The sequence below is a fragment of the Astyanax mexicanus genome, chromosome 8 (genome assembly GCF_023375975.1).
Source record: "Astyanax mexicanus isolate ESR-SI-001 chromosome 8, AstMex3_surface, whole genome shotgun sequence".
In the NCBI taxonomy this organism is placed as follows: Eukaryota; Metazoa; Chordata; class Actinopteri; order Characiformes; family Acestrorhamphidae; genus Astyanax; species Astyanax mexicanus.
The window spans coordinates 14,616,835-14,641,669 of record NC_064415.1 but is presented as its reverse complement, the minus strand read 5'-3'; the positions used below and the strand labels follow the sequence as shown (position 1 = coordinate 14,641,669).

Here is a 24,835-nt window from a genome sequence, read left to right as displayed (position 1 = left end):
CAGAGAACCTCAGGACTGGGTCTTCAGAGACTGGCTGCCAGTGTCTCCTATTAACAGGGACTTTTGAGACTTGAGTGAGTCTAAGAATTCACAAATGACAATTGTCATTTAAATAAAGCGTCAATGTCTATAAAGTTGCTATCGCACCTACTTTCTACGCACTGGCTTGTAGCTATTAGTTCTGTGTCATCACCTGGCCACGATGACAGATCACACTTGGAGGTGCCTGCCTGCAGTTGCTGGACAAAAAAACAACAAAAAAAAAAACGTAGTACACGGTATTAGTGACCAAAATTTACTGGGCAATTCTTCTGTTTACCTATTAACACTTACTTGGTCCTTATCAGTAATAAACTTCCTGAACCTCTTCTTTGCATGCTTGTGATGTGGGTCACTGATGTGTGTAGCCACCTTCTTACAGAACTGTATGCCTTTTTGTGGGCTTCCTCTGTACACCAGTAATCTGTTTTGACCTGTCTTTTTGGCTGGGATATTGCCTGTAGAGTCCCCACATCTCTATAAAGGTGTGATCCTCAACTCCTCTCTGGCCATAGATGCATCTTTTGATGTTGGCCTTGAGTACACTGGAGAGTGATGGGAAGCTCTCTGCATAGTCTGTGAGGAAGTCTTTCACCCACTGGCTCAGTACCTCCCACTTTTTATGCGTGTCTGCCACCTCTGCCCTGTGCTTGTCAATTATACTGGAATTGTAAACATCAACTTAGCAATAATATTGCTTACTACTTCATGTAGCCCACATCATTTGCCCCAAGCCAGTGGAAAGGGCCATTTTCAGCCTTACATCTGACGTGATGGCGCAGGAATCCCCTCTGCTCGAAGAAGCTTCTCAGAATGGGCCAGTGATGTGGCCTTGTGCAGAAGCTTCTGTGGAGGTTTGGGGAAGATCTTTTTCTTGTCCCTGTAGGAGTGGGCCTCTTTAGTTGCCACCAGTACAGCATGCCGACGATGAGCAGGGGCATCTGGGTTGATAATAAAGGCCGTTGAGATCGCCGTCTTCAGTTGTAGCTAAAAACACAGACACGCAAAGTTAAAAGAAGAATTCACATCCTTTGTTTAGTTACAAAGTACACCTCTGACATAAAAGTCCTACATAAGTAAAAAAGTATTAGAAGCGAAATGTGGTAGTAATAGAATAATAATGGCTCTATAATTTTGTCTCTTGCTCATGAATATTTATACATTCAATCATATCACCTCTGGCTAACAACACTGTGAAGGAACAAACAACAACATTTATAGTTAAAGCCTGTCCATTTTATTAATGTTTGTGGTATTTGCCACCCAATACATGCTTTTACCTGGAGAATCCTGGATCCCAGATGTCGCTGCTTGGCAAACCCGCACCTCATCAACAAAGGCCTCTATATGTATATGTACATACATGTTGCACGCACAGTGCACGCAGGGCATGTTTGTGTATGTGTGCGCGTGTTCATATGTACATCCTTGGGATGTGGTCCTGTTGTAGAGCTTAGATTCTTCCCGAATCAGACCCAAAACCTATGGCGTGATTATCACAATATAGCAAAGTAACAAATAAAACTGTTTTAAATCAAATTTTGCACAAGTTAGAATGTTATAAATACTCAGCTTGGAAACTGCAGTAAGAACTGAGCACATGTTGGCTCCTTTGCTAGTCTTCGCATAGCCTGTTAGGCTATATGCTTAAAATAAAAAAAACGTTTGTTCAGAAAGTGTTAATTATATTAGAGTAGACGAAAGCAATTGTAAATTGTTAATATTCTTGGTCTCTTTCAGTTTAGTGAGTGTGCAGTAGCCTCTTGTTGTTTTATATGTTTTGCATAAAGGCTGTATGCCTAAAATAATAATAAAAAAAAGTTTATTCAGAAAGTGTTTTATATTTTTAGACATTAATTATATTAGAGTAAACGGGGGGATCAGTTCTTAATAAACATTGTCCTTAAATAATAGGTCTATGCAGTGTTAACATTATTCTGAACAGATTTCCCTGTTCACTCTTTTAAAAAGCTAAGTTTTAACACCCTACTTACTAAAAAAATATGGCAGGTATAAATCTGGCTCACAAAAGCAGTTTATGGGGCTGGTCAGATCAGGCTCAGGCAGAATGTGCACAGGCTCCGCCCAGGTCGAGCTGGATTTTTTTTGGGCCTGATATAAGCTCCATCCTGTTGCTGCCGGAATTTCTCAGGGGTTTGGTAGGGGAGAAAACCATGTGTCTCACAAACTATAACACTACACAGTTTCTGATAAACAGTTCTACAATGGCTAACAGATGTTATTATTAGTATATATATTTATTTATTTTTAGGAAGGAGTGCGCTCATACATTAGCATAATGAAGGCCTCCAATGTTAAACTCCCTATGTAAGGGGTGGGGACTACCATCTGTATGTTTAATTTATTAGGTTGAGTTTAGTGTAGTTAGTTTTTGTTTACATTGTTTTCTTTATTTGTGTAGTTAGTTTATGAATTATGTTTTTCTGTTGTTATATTCTTTCCCATGGTGCCGTCCCAAATTCAGCCCTTCTTTTGTTTAAGTTTGAAGTGGTTTGATTTACTTTTTTTGTATGTATGAATATTATGCCTGTAATTGGTGAATCCATTGTCTCACAGTTTATACTAAAGTTGTGGTTTCATTAAATTGTTAAAATCGAAAGTTCTCTGTGGTTTTCTCCCTCACAGTTTCACATGCACTAACCTACTTATCCAACCTTCACAGTTATATGCCTCTCGTACCCCTAGACAATTTAAAGGTGCTTTAATACATGCATACCTATACAGTGTTTAAAAAAAAAAAAAAATTGTGTTGTAACATGCATTAACTAGTCTCTCATCATATAACTTTTAGATAAATAATCCATCCTCTGTAATTGTCGGCCAGAACTGCCCCACATAGTGCAGACTTAAAGGCAGTAATCTTGGATTAAGACTCTGTATATATGGCCATCGTGATCTCTTCCAAAGGAGCACCCAACTCTCTAGCTCTACTTAAAACACATATCCTGCAGCTACTGAACAGCAAACATATGTAGTATTAATGCGGTAGAAATGAAGGGTGTGTCATGAAAAAACAGAAATAGAATAGAATATCTAAAAACATCTAGTACATTTTTAAAATGAATTAAATATTACTTAGTGTTTTGTCATGTAACTAAGAAGATGATTGGAGCAAAAATTAAAATGATAGATAAAAAAAATGTAAAAATGAATTAAGTTAAATGTTTAAGTAGGTAAATAGGAGGAGAAAAAATAAACATGCAAAAAATAGTACCTACAGACCTCCACCTCCAAATTCATCCTCAGCAGACCTTACAGAACAGTGTTTAATTTCTTCTAGCCTATAGCTCGTTTATAAAACACTGCTTTTATAAGTTTAGACCTAAAACAGGAGATGTGAGAACTGTAGTCCCTTACTCGCTTTTTTCACCATCAGCAGATTCAACACGTTACACTCAGCTGCAGCTTAGCAGAAACTGCTCGCATTTCCACAACACTAAGTAAAATAGCAGCTACAGTTAGCCAGCTAGCAAATTAACTACAAAAAAAACATGTTCTTTAATCCGTGGAGAAAGAAAACGTTATGGGTATACAGTGTGAGAACGGACCCCTCACTCGGTTTTTCCACTGTCAGCAGATTCATCACGGTATCAAAAACACACCAAAAGTTCTGCTAAAAAGTTTACTGGTTAATATCGCTTCTTTCTGCTGTTTCTGTTAATTATGAGCAGCAACACAAATAAATCACCACAGAAATCAGAACCCCACAAAGGTTCACAACCAGGGGAGTCATTCTCCACATTACAAAACAGGAGAACATTTAATAGCGCTTTAATCCACAGACACTTTCTAAAAGTACAGAGTAGCGCTGACGGGTCGTTAAGAGCTGTGAAAAACTGCACGATAAACGCTTATATTCACCTAAACGAGTTCAGACCAGAGGAAATGGTAATGAGCTCAACGACTCTCCAATCAAAAACGAGGAATCACAATTTTAGTTCACAAGTTTTAAACTGTTTTTTTTTTTATGTCTGATTGTTCGTTTAAATAAAACATTAAATTCGCACAACCATCATACATCCCCCCTAAACTAATGAAACATTAATTGAATTGAATTAAAAGTGCTTTTGTAAAAGGACCTGCACTACACACCCAATACCTGCACTACTGTTACGCTGCACTGTCATACACACTTTAATTCCCCAAGAACTGGGAACTTTAAGAACTTTACCAGCCTTAAGCTAGATACAACATTTGCACTACTGTTATACGGGTTCTATTTATATTGTCACTTGATCTTAATCACCATTAATATTGCACTATTATCTTCTGTCTCACAAATGTCTATTGTGTTTTTGTTGTATTGTACATATAGTGTCTCCCACTCATTTAGATTATATTTTTATTTCTTTTTATTTCTATTTATATATCTATTTCACCCCCACCACTACTGCACCTTGTTCTGTCTCATGTATGTCTGTGTCCCTGCTGCTGTATTGTACACATAGTGTCTCCCCTTTTTCTTTATTATCCATTATCTGTACTTGCTGTAAAATTGGGAAGGAGAGTAACGTAATTTCAATTCTATGTATGTCCTGTACATATGCAGCATTGACAATAAAACTACTTGACTTGACTTGACTTGACTTTGTGCTTTGTAATCGAGCAGCGCCTCTACGTGGTCAAATGTGGCGCTGCAATGAAAGGTAGTCCATTACGTTCTCAAAGTAACAGAAAAACATAATTTATGGACTTTTAGCACAAGTTCTGTATTTGTAAATATCAAATTTTAGTTAAATAATTAAACACGCTTGTGAAAACAATGGAGGACGACAAGCCTGTCATTTACTATAAGCCTAAGTAAAGACAGACATTTATCTAGCCAACACATCAGAGGAAATGAACCCACAGTAGATTTCCAGTAGTTAAACAAATTTTAAACTTAAGATAAACCAATAGCAGCCTAAATATAGAACAGAGAACAAACCACCAGATATATTTACCCAAACAAAGTACATCTTGCTTAGTCCACAAATCCTCAATATTCAAAAACAAAATCACTGATCAACATGTTTACATGGTAATATTGGGTAATCAAATAATGGGGGAACTCTAAGTATGTCAAGCTGTGCTCTTTCTTTAACACATTCAGCCACAACATAAACATACACAAACAAATCCTTCATTTCAGCATCGCTCCAAAATGTTTTGTTGCCCTCTTCCATATCATGTGTTACATATCTGCTCACTTATTTCCAGTACCATAGTCCGTTTTTGTATGTGCAGACTGGGAAAGCTATACTGAGGATACTCCAGTTAACAGTATACATACACTGACCTTTAAAATCCCTGGGTTAGATTAAAAGGCTAGAAATGCATGTGATACTATAAACATCTGAATAAAAGACTGAGATTTGATCTTGAATGGGAGAGTAGTATGAAGAGATACATTTATAAAACGTTTATTGCCAAAATTCTTTAAAAGTTGTCAATTGGAATAAATAATCTGGAAGAACAATCCAAAATATATAATAAAAAAATGTGCTGCAATAATTACAATACATTTTTTACTCTTACATTACTCAAAAAATTGTAATCACAAAAACATCCTGAAATATAATATTTTCAAGCCATTAAACCCACCCCTACTAAACAGCTGCAGTCGACAGGAACACATCTCTTCGCAAACTGCATAAACACTACACAATCATTTTATGTAAAATACCACTCTAAAATCCACTAATAAAAACTTGTAGATTTAAAGTATATTAACACACATAATAATTACAAAAGTCTAGAACTACTTTTCCCTTTTATTTTGGTGACAAATGTCTAAATCCTTGCATTTCAAAATTCTAATTTTAATTCTACAACAAATGATAAAAAAAATAAATACTGTGATTTTTTTTATGGGGCTCTAAAAGAGAAATGGCAAAAACCAAATTGATATTTAAAGAGAGAAAACAAGGAAATGAAAACAACACTTTATTTGAGAAGCCCCGGTTGCTGCTCCTTGCAATATGAGTTTTTATCAGAGTAAAACAGAAAATCAGCAGCAAACAGCTGTTCACTCCAGAAGAAACGAATGGAATTGTGCAATCTTATCCACAGCTTGGAAAAAGTTCCTTCCTGGGTGTGGAAATACATATTCAACACAAAAGATAAAACTAACTAAAACATATATATTATTAAGCCTCTAATGGCTTTAAGAACATCTTGTAACTTTATGTAATTTTTTGTCTTTCTTGTGTGATAAAGCTTTTGAGAAATCTCTCTTTTGAATACTTAAACACTGAGTATTTTAGGACTGTTTATGGAACTATTTAAAGTATTTCATTTTGAAAAGGAAGCTGTGTTAAAGTTCTTGGCGTATCTGTTTGTAAGGCTTTTTTTTTTGCATTCTTCAGCTATATTTCTAATGATGTCTGACTCCTTAATATATCGTGTAGTTTTATGAGACAACTTAAGCCCAATAGTAATCAAAGTCGATTATGGTTTATATTTTACAGTGGCATGAAAAATTATTTGCCCCTTATAATTGTTCTTTTTTTTGTAGTAGTCATACTTACATATTAACATCAGATTATCAAACAAACTTTAATATAAGACAAATAAAACCTGAGTAAATAAATATTATTATTCTCCTCTTACCCTAATCTTCAAATGGTTAGGACCCTATAGGACCACCACAGAGCAGGTAATGTTTGGGTGGTGGGCCATTCTCAGCACTGCAGTTTATATTTATTCATTAGCCGTCCTGCTCTGCTGCTTAGCACATCATATATTATTTAATATTGTGTATATACAGTTTCATGCTCTATAGTAACATGCCACTACATCTCCCATGAACTAGTACAAAAACATCTTAATGCCCCAATGTTTTTTAAAAAGAAAACACTTCTATTATTGACCAGTGAAATCAGGGGAGAGCGCGAACGCAGTCCCCCACTACCAGAAATTATGCAGTCGAGATTCCCACATTTGGGGAATTCGCAGGGGTCAGCACAACCGGAGTGCAATGGCCGAGCCTCACCCTGGGTGAACCACCTTCTTGATCATGGTATCTCCCCTGCCAGGTAAGTATGAGTTCTACGCAGACCGAGGAGGGGTGACACCTCCAGCTCTCCTCTTCACTGAGACGGTAAACACCATAATCATTACACACACACAAACACTAAAATCTACAGTAATACACACACACTCAGCTCATCCACTACACACTAGATGAGGCTAAACGAAGGTTTTCTTTCTATTAACTACAAATACACACTGCGCTGCATTTCCCATGATGCACTGCGAGTGAACATGAGCCCAGTATTCAAACACTTTGTAATGTACAGATAAAACAAGCTCTAAACCTCAATCACACACACAAACTGAAGGAGAAACAATAAGCATGCAAAAATAAAAGACACACCTACAGACCTTCACCACTTTTCTTTTCATGCAAAAATATAACATATATATATTCAGTTCAGTCACGAATTCCCATTTACAAAACACAGGAGAAAAACACTGATTACCAAATTCTTCCTCAGCAGATCTTACAGGACAGTGTTTTTTTATGTATTATAACCTACAACGTGTTTATAAACACTGATTTTATAAGTGTAGATCAAAAACAGAAGATTTGAAAAAAACGCAGCCCCTCACTCGCTTTTTTCACCATTAGCAGATTCAACACATTACATTCAGCTGTAGCTTAGCAGAAGCCCCGTGCTTGCGAAACTGCTCGCATTTCCTCAAAACTAAGTACAATAGCAGCTACAGTTGGCCAGCTAGCCAATTAACTACAAAAAAAAACATTTTTCTTTAATCAGTGGAGAAAGTGGGTATACGGTGTTGGACCCAAAACAGGAGCTGTGTGAGAACTGCACCGCTCACTCGGTTTTTCCACCGTCAGCAGATTCATCACGGTATCAGAAACACACCAAAAGCTCTGCTGAAGAGTTTACTTGTTAATCTCGCTTCTTTTTGCTGATTCTGTCAATTATAAGCAGCAAAACATAAATAAATCACCACAGAAATTAGTATCAAATTCAGGACGCAGTGTAAACACGAGGCTAAAGCTACGGCTAGTTCCCGTTCCACCTTAATTGAGACATGGGTTTAATTCAAAGTTCGGTCAACACTGAGGTAACTAATGCTGCATTTAAGGTGGAACTGGGAATTCGTGTGACTAAAATCAGCTTTAGCTTCTTTAGTAAAATGAGTAACAAATCGAACGCAACTATAAACACTTAATACACTTTTTGATGTACAGCTGCACAATGACGGTAATATATTAACATAAAAAGCGAAAAAGAAGGAGAAGAATAACAGCCAAGAGTTAAATCACACTGCATGTTCAGCACATCACAAACTATTTAAACTGCTCAACACTGAGAGCCACTTTCCAGTCTGTCTTTAACCAATAGAGGGGGGTGCACCGTTCCCGGAGGTACTGCAATACCGGGTCGATGCGTGGAGTGGACGGAGCAAGCCCCTATTCCATCTCCCTGTTCCAAAAATCAATTTAATATATGGTCCCCGGGTAGGGGACGTATCAGATATTAAACTGATAAGAACAGATACTACACTTGATCTTAGCCAAAAGGCCGAGAAGCGATACCCACAAAGGTTCACAACCAGGGGAGTCATTCTCCACATTACTAAACAGGAGAACAATTAATAGCGCTTTAATCCACAAACACTTTCTAAACGTACAGAGTAGCGCTGACAGGTCGTTAAGAGCTGTGAAATACTGCACGATAAACGCTTATATCCACCTCAACGAGTTCAGACCAGAGCAAATGGTAATGAGCTCACCGACTGTCCAATAAGAAACGAGGAATCACAATTGTAGTTCACAAGTTTTAACTGTTTTAATGTCTGATTGTTCGTTAAAATAAAACTTTAAATTTGCAGAACCATCATACATACCCCTAAACTAATGAAACATTAATTGAATTGAATTAAAAGTATTGTGTTTTGTAATCGAACATCGCCTCTACGTGGTCAAATGTGGCGCTGCCATGAAAAATAGTCCATTACGTTCTCAAAGTAACAGAAAACCATTATTTATGGACTTTAAGCAAGTTCTGTATTTGTACATTTAAAATAGTAGTTAAATAATTAAACACGCTTGTGAAAACAATGAAGGAGGCCTTTCACTTACAATAAGAATAAGTAAAGACAGACACTTATCTAGCTAACACATGGGATGAAATGAACCCACAGTTGAGTTCCAGTAGTTAAACAAATTTTAAACTTAAGATAAACCAGTAGTAGCCTACATATAGAACACAGACATCATAAATCTCTCTCTCTCTCTCTCTCTCTCTCTCTCTCTCTATATATATATATATATATATATATATATATGAAATTCTTTGAATGCATTTTTTGTGCAGAAAGCAAATCAGGTGTTCACCTCACCTGTCCTACTCGTTAGACTAATCACAGAACTCGTTACCTGGAAAAAAATTGCTCAGCTGAGCTTTCCAAAAGGCCCATTTAGGCCATTTAACTGTGACACTGTTGTTTTATTGAATTAGAATAATGGAGAAACCGTTTCATTGAATTAGAATAAATGCTCGAATTTTTGTTTTCTGTGAAAAGTGTTCACTGTGCAGTATAAAGTCAGGGTTGAGTAGAATTTCTAAGTTGTAAAATCAATCATGGGTAAGTAGCGCGACCTCTCAATCGGAATAGTGGCTCAAATTCAAGCCCTTCGCCAACAAGGCTTGACCCAAACTAAAATTGCTGAGCAGCTCAGCATCAGCCAGTCTTCCGTCTGCAAAGCTCTCAAGAAAAACTGCAGCAAGCGCACCAACTGTTCCGGCGTCCGAAAAACTTCTGCTCGCGACAACAAGCAGCTGAGAAAGATCGCAGTCAGCAACCGGTTCAAGTCCACTTCCGAGCTCACCGACTTGTGGAACAAGCAGACCGGCGCTGACGTCTCCAGATCAACCACTTACCGTCGTCTGCGCGAACTCGGCTTCAAATCTCGCGTTCCAGCAGTAAAACCGATGCTGAACAAGAAACAAATGGAGAAACGGCTGAAGTGGGCCAAAGAACACGGCGAGTGGACTGCTGAAGACTGGCAGAAAGTGGTCTTCAGTGACGAATCACGCTTCTGCATCTCCTTCGGTGACCAAGGTCCTCGTGTCTGGCGTCGTGGTGGCGAAACCTACAACCACGAGTGCGTGAAAAGATCCGTCAAGTTTCCCCAGAGCGTTATGGTCTGGGGATGCATGTCCGCTCGAGGTGTAGGGAAACTCTGCTTCCTCAAGAAGACTGTCAATGCTGCCGTATATCAAGATGTTCTGGAAACGTTCCTGATTCCGACTGTTGAGGAACAGTTCGGCGAAGAAGACTTCATATTTCAACACGATCTTGCACCGGCTTATGCGGCAAAGTCGACCAAAGATTGGTTCACTAAAAAACAGCTTGAAGTTTTGGCATGGCCGGCCAACTCGCCTGACCTCAATGTCATTGAAAACCTTTGGGCCATCGTCAAGCGGAAAATTCGCGACAGAAAGCCTACTACGCTGGACCAACTGAAGCAGAACATCGCCACTGCCTGGGAAGCTGTGAGTGTGGAAACTTGCGACAAGCTGGTCAAATCGTTGCCGTGGAGACTTCAGGCAGTCATACAAGCCAAGGGCGCAGCCACAAAATACTGAGAAAGTGATGATTGTAATTATAATAAAAATTATTCTAATTCAATGAAACGGTTTCTCCATTATTCTAATTCAATAAAACAACAGTGTCACAGTTAAATGGCCTAAATGGGCCTTTTGGAAAGCTCAGCTGAGCAAATTTTTTTCCAGGTAACGAGTTCTGTGATTAGTCTAACGAGTAGGACAGGTGCGGTGAACACCTGATTTGCTTTCTGCACAAAAAATGCATTCAAAGAATTTCACGATTGCACTATTTCAAATTATTCTAATTCGTTGACCAGCACCTGTATATGCTTGCTTAGTCCACAAATCCTCAATATACTAAATCAAAGCATGCATAATCACTGATCAACATGTTTACATGGTAATATTGGGGAATAATAATAATGGGGAAACTAAGTATGTCAGTAAGTATGACACTTCAAGCTGTGCTCTTTAACACATTCAGCCACAATATAAACATACACAAACAAATCCTTCATTTCAGCATCGCTCCAAAATGTTTTGTTGCCCTCTTCCATATCATGTGTTACATATCTGCTCACTTATTTCCAGTACTATAGTCCGTTTTTGTATGTGCAGACTGGGAAAGCTATACGGAGAATACCCAAGTTAACAGTATACATACACTGATCTTTAAAATCCCTGGGTTAGATTAAAAGGCTAGAAATGCATGTGATACTATAAACATCTGAATAAAAGACTGAGATTGGATCTTGAATGGGAGAGTAGTATAAAGAGATACATTTGTAATACATTTATTGCTAATTTGTTTAAAAGTTGTCAATTGAAAAAATAATCTGGTAGAACAATCCAAAATATATATTACACATTTGTGCAGCAATAATTCCATTTAATTTTTACTCTTACATCTCCAAAAAAAATGTAATCACAAAAACATCCTGAAATATAATATTCTTTTTAAGCCATTAAACCCACCCCTACTAAACAGCTGCAGTCAACAGGAACACTTCTCTTCGCAAACTGCATAAACACTACACAATCATTTTATGTAAAATACCACTTTAAAATCCACTAATAAAAACTTGTAGATTTAAAATATATTAACACACATACTAATTACAAAAGTCTAGAACTACTTTCCCCTTTTTTTTGGTGGCAAATTTCAAAATCTTTGCATTTTAAAATTCTAATTTTAAATGTAATTCTAATTAATTTATTATAAATATCTTAGTAAAAATGTTTCTTCCTGAATATAAAATTGCATGTAAATATTGTATTTTTAGCATGCATATTATTCCCAACAAATGATAAAAAAGAAATCTCTCTTTTGAATTCTTAAACACTGAATAATTTAGATCTGTTTATAGTGTTTATGGAACTATTTAAAGTACTTCATTTTGAAAAGGAAGCTGTGTTAAAGTTCTTGGCGTATCTGTTTGTAAGTCATATTGGTTGCATTTTTCAGCTATATTTTTTAATGTCTGACTCCTTCATATATCGTGTAGTTTTGTGAGACAACCTAAGTCCAATAGTAATCAAAGCCTTAATTTAAATGATTAGTGTTATATTTTGTGTTTTTCTTGCATAAGTCATACTTACATTTAAACATTCAGAGTCATACTTACATTTAAACATTCAGATTATCAAATAAACTTTAATATCAGACAAATTAAATAGTAAAAAAAAAAAAAAAGTTTTAAACGATGATTTCAAAGGAAAACTATCCAAACTATTCCAACCCTGTGTGAAAAAGTGTTTGCTGACGTGTTTGGTGTTGGAGTGGCCAGCAGAAAAAAATTATTCCAAAAGGGCATGGACAATTCATGCAAAAAGTCACAAAATTACCCAGAACAGTATTTACAGAACTGCAGGTCTCACTTGCCTCATTGTTAAGCTCATTGTTAATAATTCAATAACAAGAAAGAGACTGGTCAAAAATGGCACCCATGAGAAAGTTCCAAGACAAAAACCCTGCTGACTAAAAACAACACAATGGCCCATCTCACCTTTGCCAAAAAAACATGTTGATGATCCACAGGAAAATATTCTTTGGACTGAAATGACAAAAGTGGAATTTTTAGGAAGGTGTGTGTCCTGAGTCATCTGGCATAAAACTAACATCATTTTCAAAAAATAACATGGCAGTGGAGGTGTAATGGTCTTGGGCTACTTTGCTGCTTCAGGGCCTGGACAATTCGCTGTAATAGATGGAACCAGGAAATCTAGTGTTTGCCAAACAATTCTAAAAGAACGTCCGGCCACCTGTTTGTGACTTCAAGCTCAGGCTTACTTGGGTTTAGCAGCAGAACAATGATTCAAATCACACAAACAAGTCCACCTCTGAATTGCTTAATAAAAAACAAGCTGAAGGACTGGAAATGACAATTTATCGCTTCAAAATAGTTATTTAGAAATTACAAAAAAATTGTGCTCCTTCCTCACACGTTTTACCACACTTGCTTCATCCCGAAAGCCCCTTCAAAAAAGAGTGGGCCAAAATTTCTCCACAGAGATGTAAAAGACTCACTGGCAGTTATTGGCAATAACATTTTGCATGTTTGTTTTCTTGAAGTATAGATAAAAACTACACAGTCCATTCAGAATATTTTGACCGCCTCCTTTTTTCTACACTTCTTATTTATTTTTTCAGTTTCACCGATCATTTAGGATCCAGTTACAACAATTACAAACTGTTCTCCTTCTATTTGTTTCTGCATAGCTTATTATTCTCCTCTTACCCTGATCTTCAAATGGTTAGGACCCTATAGGACCACCACAGAGCAGGTATTATTTGGGTGGTGGGCCATTCTCAGCACTACAGTTTATATTTAATTATTATCTGTCCTGCTCTTCTGCTTAGCACATCATATATTATTTAATATTGTGTATGTACAGTTTCATGCTCTATAATAACATGCCACTACATCTCCCATGAACTAGTACAAAAACATCTTAATGCCCCAATGTTTTTTAAAGAAAATACTTCTATTATTGACCAGTGAAATCAGGGGAGAGCGCGAACGCAGTCCCCCACTACCAGAAATTATGCAGTCGAGATTCCCACATTTGGGGAATTCGCAGGGGTCAGCACAACCGGAGTGCAATGGCCGAGCCTCACCCTGGGTGAACCACCTTCTTGATCATGGTATCTCCCCTGCCAGGTAAGTATGAGTTCTACGCAGACCGAGGAGGGGTGCCACCTCCAGCTCTCCTCTTCACTGAGACGGTAAACACCATAATCATTACACACACAAACACTAAAATCTACAGTAACACACACACTCAGCTCATCCACTATACACTAGATGAGGCTAAACGAAGGTTTCCTTTCTATTAACTACAAATAAACACTGCTCTGCATTTCCCATGATGCACTGCGAGTGAACATGAGCATTCAAACACTTCCTTATGTAGAGATAAAACAAGCTCTAAACCTAAATCACACACACAGGCTGAAAAAGAAACAATAAACATGCTAAATTAAAGACACACCAACAGACCTCCACCACTTTTCTTTACATGCAAAAATATAATGTATTCATATAAATATATAAGAAGTGTTCAGATCAGTCACGAATTCCCAATCACAAAACACAGGAGAAAAACCCTGATTCCCAAATTCTTCCTCAGCAGATCTCACAGAACAGTGTTTTATATTTATTCTAACCTATAACTCCATTATAAACACTACTTTTATACGTGTAAACTAAAAACAGAAGATTTGAGAAAACCGCAGAAAACCTCACTCGCTTTTTTCACCATCAGCAGATTCAACACGTTACACTCAGCTAGAGTTTAGCAGAAGCCCCGTACTGGCGAAACTGCTCGCATTTCCACAACACTAAGTAAAATAGCAGCTACAGTTAGCCAGCTAGCAAATTAATTACAAAACAAAAAAATTATTCTCCAGCATTTTTTTTTAATCAGTGGAGAAAGAAAACGGTTTGGGTATACTGTGTTGGACCCAAAACAGGAGCTGTGTGAGAACTGCACCGCTCACTCAGTTTTTCCCCCGTCAGCAGATTCATCACGGTATCAGAAACACACCAAAAGCTCTGCTTTACTTCTTAATATCGCTTCTTTGTGCTGATTATGTTTATTATACGCAGCAAAACATAAACAAATCACCACAGAAATTAGTATCAAATTCAGGACGCAGTGTAAACACGAGGCTAAAGCTACAGCTAATTCCCGTTCCACCTTAACTGAGACATGGGTTTCATTCAAAGTAATGTCAACACTGAGGTAACTAATGCTGCATTTAAGGTGGAACTGGGAATTCGTGTGAATGAAGTCAGCTTTAGCTTCCTTAGTAAAATGAGTAACAAATCGAATGCAACTATAAACACTTAATACACTTTTTGATGTACAGCTGCACAATGATATTATTGAATATTGAATTGAATATTATTAACATAAAAAGCGAAAAAAAAGAAGTATAACAACTAAGAGTTAAATCACACTGCATGTTCAGCACATCACAAACTATTTAAACTGCTCAACTCTGAGAGCCACTTTCCAGTCTGTCTTTAACCGATAGAGGGGGGTGCACCGTTCCCGGAGGTACTGCAATACCGGGTCGATGCGTGGAGTGGACGGAGCAAGCCCCTATTCCATCTCCCTGTTCCAAAAATCAATTTAATATATGGTCCCCGGGTAGGGGACGTATCAGATATTAAACTGATAAGAACAGATACTACACTTGATCTTAGCCAAAAGGCCGAGAAGCGATACCCACAAAGGTTCACAACCAGGGGAGTCATTCTCCACATTACTAAACAGGAGAACAATTAATACCGCTTTAATCCACAGACACTTTCTAAAAGTACAGAATAACGCTGACGGGTCGTTAAGAGCTGTGAAAAACTGCACAATAAACGCTTATATTCACCTCAACGAGTTCAGACCAGAGGAAGTGGTAATGAGCTCACCGACTGTCCAATCAGAAACGAGGAATCATATTTTTTAGTCCACAAGTTTTAAACTGCTTTTCTTGTTTTTCTGATTGTTTGTTTGAATAAAACATTAAATCCGCACAAGCACCATAAATCCAGCTAAACAAACGGAGAATTAAGTGAACTGAATAAAATATGTTTTGTGTTTCGTAATCGAGCAGCGCCTCTACATGTTCAAATGTGGCTCTACAATGAAAGATACAGCCCATTAGTTTCTCACAGTAACGGAGAAACACGACTTTTGGACTTTAAACATTTGTAATGGATTTGTAAGTGTCAGATAATAGTTAAATAAATTAAACACACTTGTGAAAATAATGGAGGACGACACGCCTATCATTTACTATCAGACTTAAAAGCCAGACATTTATCTAGCCAACACACAGGATGACAATCTTTTAAATTAACACACAATAGATTTCCAGTAGTTTGATAACTTTTACATTTTAAATAAACTAGTAGCAGCCAACATATAAAACACAAACATCACGAAACACTAGATATTATTTCCCCGAACAAAGCACAACTTGCACAAAGTCCACAATTTTCAACAACAAAGCACACACTACACCTTACAACACCCCTTCATCCGTTTACATTGAATTTAGTCAGTCACACATTGTACAAAATCCACAATACAAAAAAGTGACCCTTATTTAAATAACCAAGAGCACACTGTTTATTAGACAAAAACAGCATATTATTTATCTGCAAATAAAAAAACTAAATGCTGGGTAATATTTAGTAAAATTAGTAACAAAACGACAGTCAAAACGCTACTATGAACATTTCATTCATACCAATACATCAACATAAAAAAACCCAACAGTTTAAACACACACGTTCAGCAGCACTCGCCTGTACGCCTCATCACAAAGTATACAAACTGCTCAACACCGAGAGCCACTTTCCAGACGAGGCTGAAGTTGGTTTGATATTCGCAGCTCCAGATTCGTTTGGCTCGATATTCGCAGCCTCGTATTCCCCGGCTGAAGTTGGTTTGATATTCGCAGCTGCCGCTTCACTGAACCACCGTGAACTAAAGGGAGCGTTCACAAACACCCGCTGTTTATATTAAACACCTCACAGATCAACACTGAAGGAGATAGAATGAAGAAAAGCAGTACATCTGTTTATTAACAATGTAAATATACAATATATTATTAAATATAATTTTGTATATTGTAAAATATTTATTTTAATTACTGAATTTATAATTATGTATTACAATAAATAATTAAATATATATTTAATAAAATTATATTTTAAAAGCCATTGCGCTCAAAAAATATGAGGCAGATGTTCAAGTGTGATTTTGAAGAACTTTTACATGTTGGGCCAGACCAAATACACATGATCTGAAGAGAACTACTCTCCCACTTTGAGGAAAACCTGGAATTAGCCTGGCCCGAGCTGATTTTATACTTTAAAATGAACTGGCAACATAGCATACCAATCCATAATGCACATTTTTGTGATGTAAAGCTGATGTTCTAGTGTGATTTTGAAGAACTTTTTCATCTTGGGCCAGACCAAATACACATGATCTGAAGAGTACTAGTCTTCTACTTTAAGAAAAACCTGGAATTAGCCTGGCCCAAGCTGATTTTATACTTTAAAATTAACTGGCAACATGGCATACCGATCCATAAGGCAGAAAAAAGTTTAATTTAAAGCTGATGTTCTAGTGTGATTTTGAAGGACTTTTTAATCTTGGGCCAGACCAAATACACATCATCTGAAGAGAACTAGTCTTCTACTTTAAGGAAAACCTGGAAATAGCTTGGCCCAAGCTGATTTTATACTTTAAAATGAACTGGCAACATGGAATACCGATCCATAATGCACAATTTTTTTTATGTAAAGCTGATGTTCCAGTGTGATTTTGAAGGACTTTTTAATCTTGGGCCAGACCAAATACACATGATCTAAAGAGTACTAGTCTTCTACTTTAAGAAAAAACCTGGAATTAGCCTGGCCCAAGCTGATTTTATACTTTAAAATGAACTTTATACTTTTATACTTTACTTTATACTTTATACTTTAAAATGATTTTATACTTTAACATGAAAAAGTTCTTCAAAATCACACTTGAACATCTGCTATACATAAAAAAAAATTGTGCATTATGGATCGGTATGCTATGTTGCCAATTCATTTTAAAGTATAAAATCAGCTCGGGCCAAGCTACTTCCAGGTTTTCCTTAAAGAAGAAGACTAGTACTCTTCAGATCATGTGTATTTGTTCTGGCCCAAGATGAAAAAGTCCTTCAAAATCACACTGGAACATCAGCTTTACATAAAAAAATTGTGCTTTATGGATCGGTATTCCATGTTGCCAGTTCATTTTTAAGTATAAAATCAGCTTAGGCCAGGCTAATTCCAGGTTTTTCTTAAAGTAGAAGACTAGTACTCTTCAGATCATGTGTATTTGGTCTGGCCCAAGATTAAAAAGTCCTTCAAAATCACACTAGAACATCAGCTTTATATTAAATTTTTTTCTGCATTATGGATTGGTATGCTATGTTGCCAGTTCATTTTAAAGTATAAAATCAGCTTGGGCCAGGCTAATTCCAGGTTTTTCTTAAAGTAGAAGACTAGTACTCTTCAGATCATGTGTATTTGGTCTGGCCCAAGATGAAAAAGTCCTTCAAAATCACACTAGAACATCAGCTTTACATAAAAAAATTGTGCATTATGGATTGGTATGCTATGTTGCCAGTTCATTTTAAAGTATAAAATCAGCTTGGGCCAGGCTAATTCCAGGTTTTCCTCAAAGTGGGAGAGTAGTTCTCTTCATCTGATGTGTATGTGTTCTGGCCCAAGATGAAAAAGTCTTTCAAAGTTTGCCAGCTCATTTTAAAGTATAAAATCAGCTTGGGCCAGGCTAATTCCAGGTTTTTCTTAAAGTAGAAGACTAGTACTCTTCAGATCATGTGTATTTGGTCTGGCCCAACATGAAAAAGTTCTTCAAAATCACACTTGAACATCTGCCTCATATTTTTTGAGCGCAATGGCTTTTAAAATATAATTTTATTAAATATATATTTAATTATTTATTGTAATATATAATTATAAATTCAGTAATTAAAATAAATATTTTACAATATACAAATTTATATTTAATAATATATTGTATATTTACATTGTTAATAAACAGATGTACTGCTTTTCTTCATTCTATCCCCTTCAGTGTTGATCTGTGAGGTGTTTAATATAAACAGCGGGTGTTTGTGAACGCTCCCTTTAGTTCACGGTGGTTCAGTGAAGCGGCAGCTGCGAATATCAAACCAACTTCAGCCGGGGAATACGAGGCTGTGAATATCGAGCCAAACGAATCTGGAGCTGCGAATATCAAACCAACTTCAGCCTCGTACTATCCAGTCTGTCTTTAACCGATAGAGGGGGGTGCACCGTTCCCGGAGGTACTGCAATACCGGGTCGATGCGTGGAGTGGACGGAGCAAGCCCCTATTCCATCTCCCTGTTCCAAAAATCAATTTAATATATGGTCCCCGGGTAGGGGACGTATCAGATATTAAACTGATAAGAACAGATACTACACTTGATCTTAGCCAAAAGGCCGAGAAGCGATACCCACAAAGGGTCACAACCAGGGGAGTCATTCTCAACATTACTAAACAGGAGAACATTTAATAGCGCTTTAATTCACAGAAACTTTCTAAACGTACAGGGTAGCGCTGACGGGTCGTTAAGAGCTGTGAAATACTGCACGATAAACGCTTATATCCACCTCAACGAGTTCAGATCAGAGGAAATGGTAATGAGCTCACAGACTGTCCAATCAGAAACGAGGAATCACAATTTTAGTACACACGTTTTAAACTGCTTATACATTTCCAAACGTACTTTTTACGAAAATTAAAAAGAAACACGCAAATTCGCACCAACACCACCAATCTTGCTGAACTTAATGAGAATTGCTAAAAAGTTTTGTATTTGAGTAACACCTGCCAGCGTTTAAATGTGGCACTGCATGGAAAAATAAAGTCCATAGTTTTCTCAAACAAACGATGAAACATGATTTAAACAACTTTAATACGAATTCTGGATTTGCTGTATACATGTATTACATGTAGTTGTTTATACCCGCTGTTTGTTTTTTGTTGTGGTGAACTGAGTTGGTGGTTATATAGTCAGAACATTAGCACGCAGCATTCGTTTAAGTTTTTCAGTTATTTTACACATTTTAAATTATAGGATAATAAGAAACGACCTATATATTGACCACAAACCTGACAAAAACACTATAACGCTAGCCATATTGGTTTCCCAAAACAAGAACCAGTCTGCTTAAGGCACAAAATATCCAACAAAATGCAGCCAAGGCCTTTAATACAGTTAACGCTACTCTCCGACACAGACTTTTGCGCTGTTAGCTATAAGTCAACTGTTTATTATTTAATTATTTGGAAACACGTTGTTAAGCCCCAATAATACAACGTTAATAAATTGGGCGTGATTTAAAGTTTTAACACTGAGAGCACACTGTAGTTTAGGAATTAAATCACAATTCTTACCTGCAATTCCTGCAGAATGAAGATCATTTTAGCTGCGCAATATTAACGAAGTTAAGCTAGCCAGCTTGCTAAACCGTTAGCTAGTTAGCAAATCAGCTATCTAACCAAAAAAACACGTAACAAATTGGGTAAAATTAGTGAAAGACGGCTAAACACTCTCAAACAGACCCAACAGCTGCCTGACGGTCAGGTTCAAATCACTCGCCTTTCAGAGAAGCCAAATAGAACTGAAGTACTAAGTTATTAGATAAAGCTAGCTGCCTTATTCACAACTCCTGAGTCGCTCCCTTATTCGCAAGATGACTCCTTATTACCAGATTGACGTCAGTAAATGATCACAGTATAATTTAATACAATGTGTGAAGATTTTTTCAAATTACATTCTGCTTATAATAATATTAATAAAAAAATAAATAAAGTACTAAGAAGCAATTAAAATAATGTGATTAATTAATTATTATAACGTAAAATAATGTTTTCTCATTATATGTACCTCTGGAATGCATATGTTCCTTTGGTTCTTAACCCTTGTGTGGTGTTAGGGTCTGTGGGACCCGTTTACATTTTTTATCAAAGGAAAAATTATACAATTAAATATTATTTCTAACTCAAACTTATTGGCTTTGGGTCATTTTCTGTGAAGAACATATATCAGAACACATTTTTGATGAACACACACTGTACACCCCCCCCTACACATTTATATTACATACAAGATGTTCGGGTCTACTGGACCCGGGGCTAATAAAGGTGTGTACTCTGTTCTCCTCCTGTCTGGGTGTGTAGTTTGTGTGTGTTTTGTTTCTGCCCCTGCTGTTCCTGTACCAGGTTGTAATATTGTTGTACAATTCAATGGATACCTGTCAGAAATTGAATGCTCTTTTGCCCAAAAAATGAGCCACCATGCATAGCTGCCCAATGTGATAAGAATGCGAGTAGGGTTGGCGGATGGCAGTTTCCCCGGTACAGGACATTTTTGAGCTTTTTATCCCAGATTCCATCCAAAACATTATTCTGAATTGCACTTATTTAGAGGGAAGGCCTGTTTTTAGAGAAAAATGGAACGAAGTTGGACCTATTCCTTAATTTTGCAGAATTTAAAACATTAAAATGCTGCGGGTCCACCAGACCCATGAACACTGTCTGAGTAACAAAAATATGCAAGGGTTAAACTGAATGTATTTTCACTTGAAGCTCATGTTATTTGTTCAAGACATATTTTTAAAAATACAAAACAAAGGTGAAGTTCACAATGTTTTACATATGCTTACTTTCTCTTTGTTTGTCCTTAATTTAAAAAGCAGAACATATGGTCAATGAATCCGATAAAGTGGTCTAGAGTCCTATTTGTGTCCCCTTGCTAATTTTAACATGTAATTTCATACCAAGCCATTAGCCATGAGAGACAATAAATACGAGACGAAGTCTCTAGATGGATTTTGAAGAACAACTACACATTGGTTTAAAAGTCTAGTGTCCTACTTTAACAAAGGCAAATATTTATACTGGCCCATGCTTGTTTTTCACTTTACTGGGAATATCATGCACGCTTTAAAATAAATAAAGACTAAAGTTCTAGATGGATTTTTAAAAATGTATTTACCTAGGGCCAGAACAAATATACACAGAAAAAAAGGTGGCAGTTTCTAGAAAGGGAGTAACACTAGTCTTCACAGCATTTTCAATGGAGATTTTTAATTAAAAGAAAAATATAGTCTATGACCAGGTCTAATCCTTGTTTGAGAAACAGTCCCCCAGTGTCCTATCTTTGGAGAACTATAGAATTACGACTGGTCCAAGCTGATTTCATGCCTAATAAATAACTGCTTATGTGGCCATATGAGAAAACAAAGGTTCTTGATGGATTTTAAATAACTTACTTACTTCTGACCAAAACAAATACACAGAAAATAAAGGCTTTTAGCCAAACTGATTTGAATACTTTATAAACAACAACTGGGAACATGGCATACTAAGCCATTGTATTCATAGGAAAATAAATAAGAGACTAAGGTTCTAGATAGATTTTGAAAAACTTTTTTACACTGGACCAGAACAATCAAATTAATACTTCAACTATCAAGCTTAAATAGAATTGCATTACATGTTAAAATCACACTTTGGAAGCAAACAATTTTTACACAATTTGTTAAAGGGGCGACTGTGTAGAAATAAAGCCTCATTACAATATTTTTTTCCATGGTCCTCACTGTCTCCTGACCGAAACATAAATGGCAACGTGGGTAAACATTTGATTCACCTTCAGATGACCAGACTTACTGCTCAGTGGTCTTGAAACTGGATTAGCTTATTTGGTAGAACCTGTGATATTGGAATTTTAGCAGAAGTTCTATGATTCTTAATACTACGACAAAAAATAAACCAGATAAATCAATGAATTAAAAACAATTGTAGTCAGTGACAACACCAGTAAAGTTATATGATTATCAAAACCAAAATCAACACCACAACAAAAAAAGAAAAGAATCCAATTAAATAAATGTATTCAGTCGCAATACCATAGGAACTCTATAATTCCCAATACCAATTTCTATACCCTCACAAAAGAGTAATAAACATTGAGAGCCAAAACAATACTAGTGAAACATTATGACTCACTATACAATAGTTATACCACAACTAAAAAAATAACCACTAAATAAACACAGCCAATAAGAAGCACGTTTCGACGCGTAGCGCAACTCGACAGAACACCGGGGCCTCAAGCAGGGGTTCACACCGGTCAGATATTCTGATATCGGCGCTTTTAGACATAAGCAGGCCAGAACAACTTTAAGTTCTAATTAAGGATGAAAAAATCGCACAGGTTTCTGCACAGTGCGCAGAGCGAGCTATTTAAAGCTAATCCTAGCTAACTGATTATAGGTTACCGCGGCGTTAGCCTAAACAAGCTAAAGCTAGCCTCACTAACCGCTAACGGTAACGAAAACTTTTCAGAGTCTAAACATGTTGATGAAACTCGCTCACCTTGAATTCTGTGAAGCTACAGGTCTGGATGTTTGTCTTTGCGATGTTTAGATACGTTAGCAGTATTTCCTCCTTTCGGTCTGATTGGTGTGGTGCACCGTTTACACGCTGATCTCTGAACGCTGACTATAATCCCGTGGACGCCCCTGACCGTGTGTTTTTTTTTTTTTGGTTACCTTCACTCTCGCTTCTCCCCGCAAGACACGCCCACTCCAGGACACGTACTCTATAAGACACGCCCACTACAAGACTCACCTATGTGTGACATGTTTTCGTGCTGCCATCTAGTGTGTCTGCAGTATATTCCCTCATAGCTTTTCGTTTCTGTTATTTTGCTGTATTTATTAGTCTCGCCTTAATATTTTTAATTTTTTTTATCAGTATAGCATATCTTACACTGTACATATTGTCATTTAAACTACTACAGTTTAAATGACAATATGTATGTATGGCATTTTATTTAAACTTAATGTTTGTCCTAATATTAGGACTTTGCGTGCTTATTTAAGCTCTACACTCAAAAAAGTCTTTCTGATGGCCAATAACTAATACTTAGATATATGCCGTGTTTTAAGGTGCTAAAAAATACCTCGGCCATGCTTCATCATATACAGTAAACATAAGCTATATTAGCCACACGAGCTCGTTAGTAAGCACCCGACCACCATTTGGGTTGTCAGCTAAAACATGTTTCAAATCCTCCAAAATGCAAAAACACCCAAAATTACCTCCTAAAGGCCAAAAGGAAATAATGTGAGGTTAGAAGTTGTTAGTTTGTTAGAGATGTTAGGAGAGTAAGTGCTCTTTGAACAACAGAGTTACATTGGTTGGTTGGAATCTGCTCTGTCATCACCTTGTAGGCGATTGTAAAAACTTTGAATTTAATAGGAGCAGCAACCGGTAGCCAATGAAGCTCATATGCCCGTTTCGGCTGGTTGAAGACCAGGCGCACTACTGCATTCTAGACCATCTGAGGTGGTGAGAGGCCATTAGTATGGAATTGCAGTAGTGAAGGCGTGAGGTGACCACTGCTTGTACCAGGAGTTGGATGGCCTGGATTTGTTAAATACGTATATCTCTTTAGACGTTTATTGGTCTAAAGAATGCACGCACACAAACACTCTTGTCGCTGACTGTAAACAAAATGCTGTGAAAGAAAAACAATGCTGTGAAAGTAAAACAATCAATTTAAAGTGTACATATATTTATAGAATATAATGTTTACTGAGCATTTAGGCTATAACTAAGTTAACCTATTTACAGGGAACTGTGAACTAAGTTGTAATGTAGCGGAGTGAGCTGTACGAGGACTGTGTGTGACTCGATGAGCGTCAATTAGTGGGCTTCCAAAACGAACCGCCCAACGTGGGGCTCGAACCCACGACCCTGAGATTAAGAGTCTCATGCTCTACCGACTGAGCTAGCCGGGCTGATGGGTTACCCCTAAGTATTGCACCCTTTTTCTCACATCATTTTACCTTTTTTGTTTAGTTGTATAGTTAACTATGTGATAAAGAATCAGATTGATTTGTTCAACTGCTTTTTTTAATACTTTTTTTACTTTAAATAAAATTAACAAAAACAAAAAAAAAACAGTTACAGCACAGGTTCCAGGATTTAATAGCTTTCTAAATACAAGAGGAAGAAAAAAACATCACATTAACGTTACATTCCACATCTTTGATGAAAACACCAAATATGGGTATTAGAGCCTTACACTTATG

The 24,835-nt window shown here is 36.9% G+C and overlaps 6 non-coding genes across 6 annotated transcripts; all 6 read right to left on the bottom strand.

Annotated features, from left to right (window-relative positions):
• Positions 1 to 6,920: 6,920 nt before the first annotated feature.
• LOC125804101 (U1 spliceosomal RNA) lies at positions 6,921 to 7,084 on the bottom strand. The gene has a single exon (XR_007440598.1). It is a non-coding gene; the product is annotated as a U1 spliceosomal RNA (small nuclear RNA).
• A 1,334-nt stretch (positions 7,085 to 8,418) lies between these two features.
• Positions 8,419 to 8,609, bottom strand: LOC125804082 (U2 spliceosomal RNA). Its single transcript, XR_007440581.1, has one exon. It is a non-coding gene; the product is annotated as a U2 spliceosomal RNA (small nuclear RNA).
• Positions 8,610 to 13,633: 5,024 nt separating this feature from the next.
• On the bottom strand, positions 13,634 to 13,797 carry LOC125804090 (U1 spliceosomal RNA). The gene has a single exon (XR_007440588.1). It is a non-coding gene; the product is annotated as a U1 spliceosomal RNA (small nuclear RNA).
• Positions 13,798 to 15,169: 1,372 nt separating this feature from the next.
• LOC125804081 (U2 spliceosomal RNA) lies at positions 15,170 to 15,360 on the bottom strand. Its single transcript, XR_007440580.1, has one exon. It is a non-coding gene; the product is annotated as a U2 spliceosomal RNA (small nuclear RNA).
• A 3,626-nt stretch (positions 15,361 to 18,986) lies between these two features.
• On the bottom strand, positions 18,987 to 19,177 carry LOC125804080 (U2 spliceosomal RNA). Its single transcript, XR_007440579.1, has one exon. It is a non-coding gene; the product is annotated as a U2 spliceosomal RNA (small nuclear RNA).
• Positions 19,178 to 24,468: 5,291 nt separating this feature from the next.
• On the bottom strand, positions 24,469 to 24,541 carry trnak-cuu (transfer RNA lysine (anticodon CUU)). The gene has a single exon. It is a non-coding gene; the product is annotated as a tRNA-Lys (tRNA).
• Between the last annotated feature and the right edge of the window lie 294 nt (positions 24,542 to 24,835).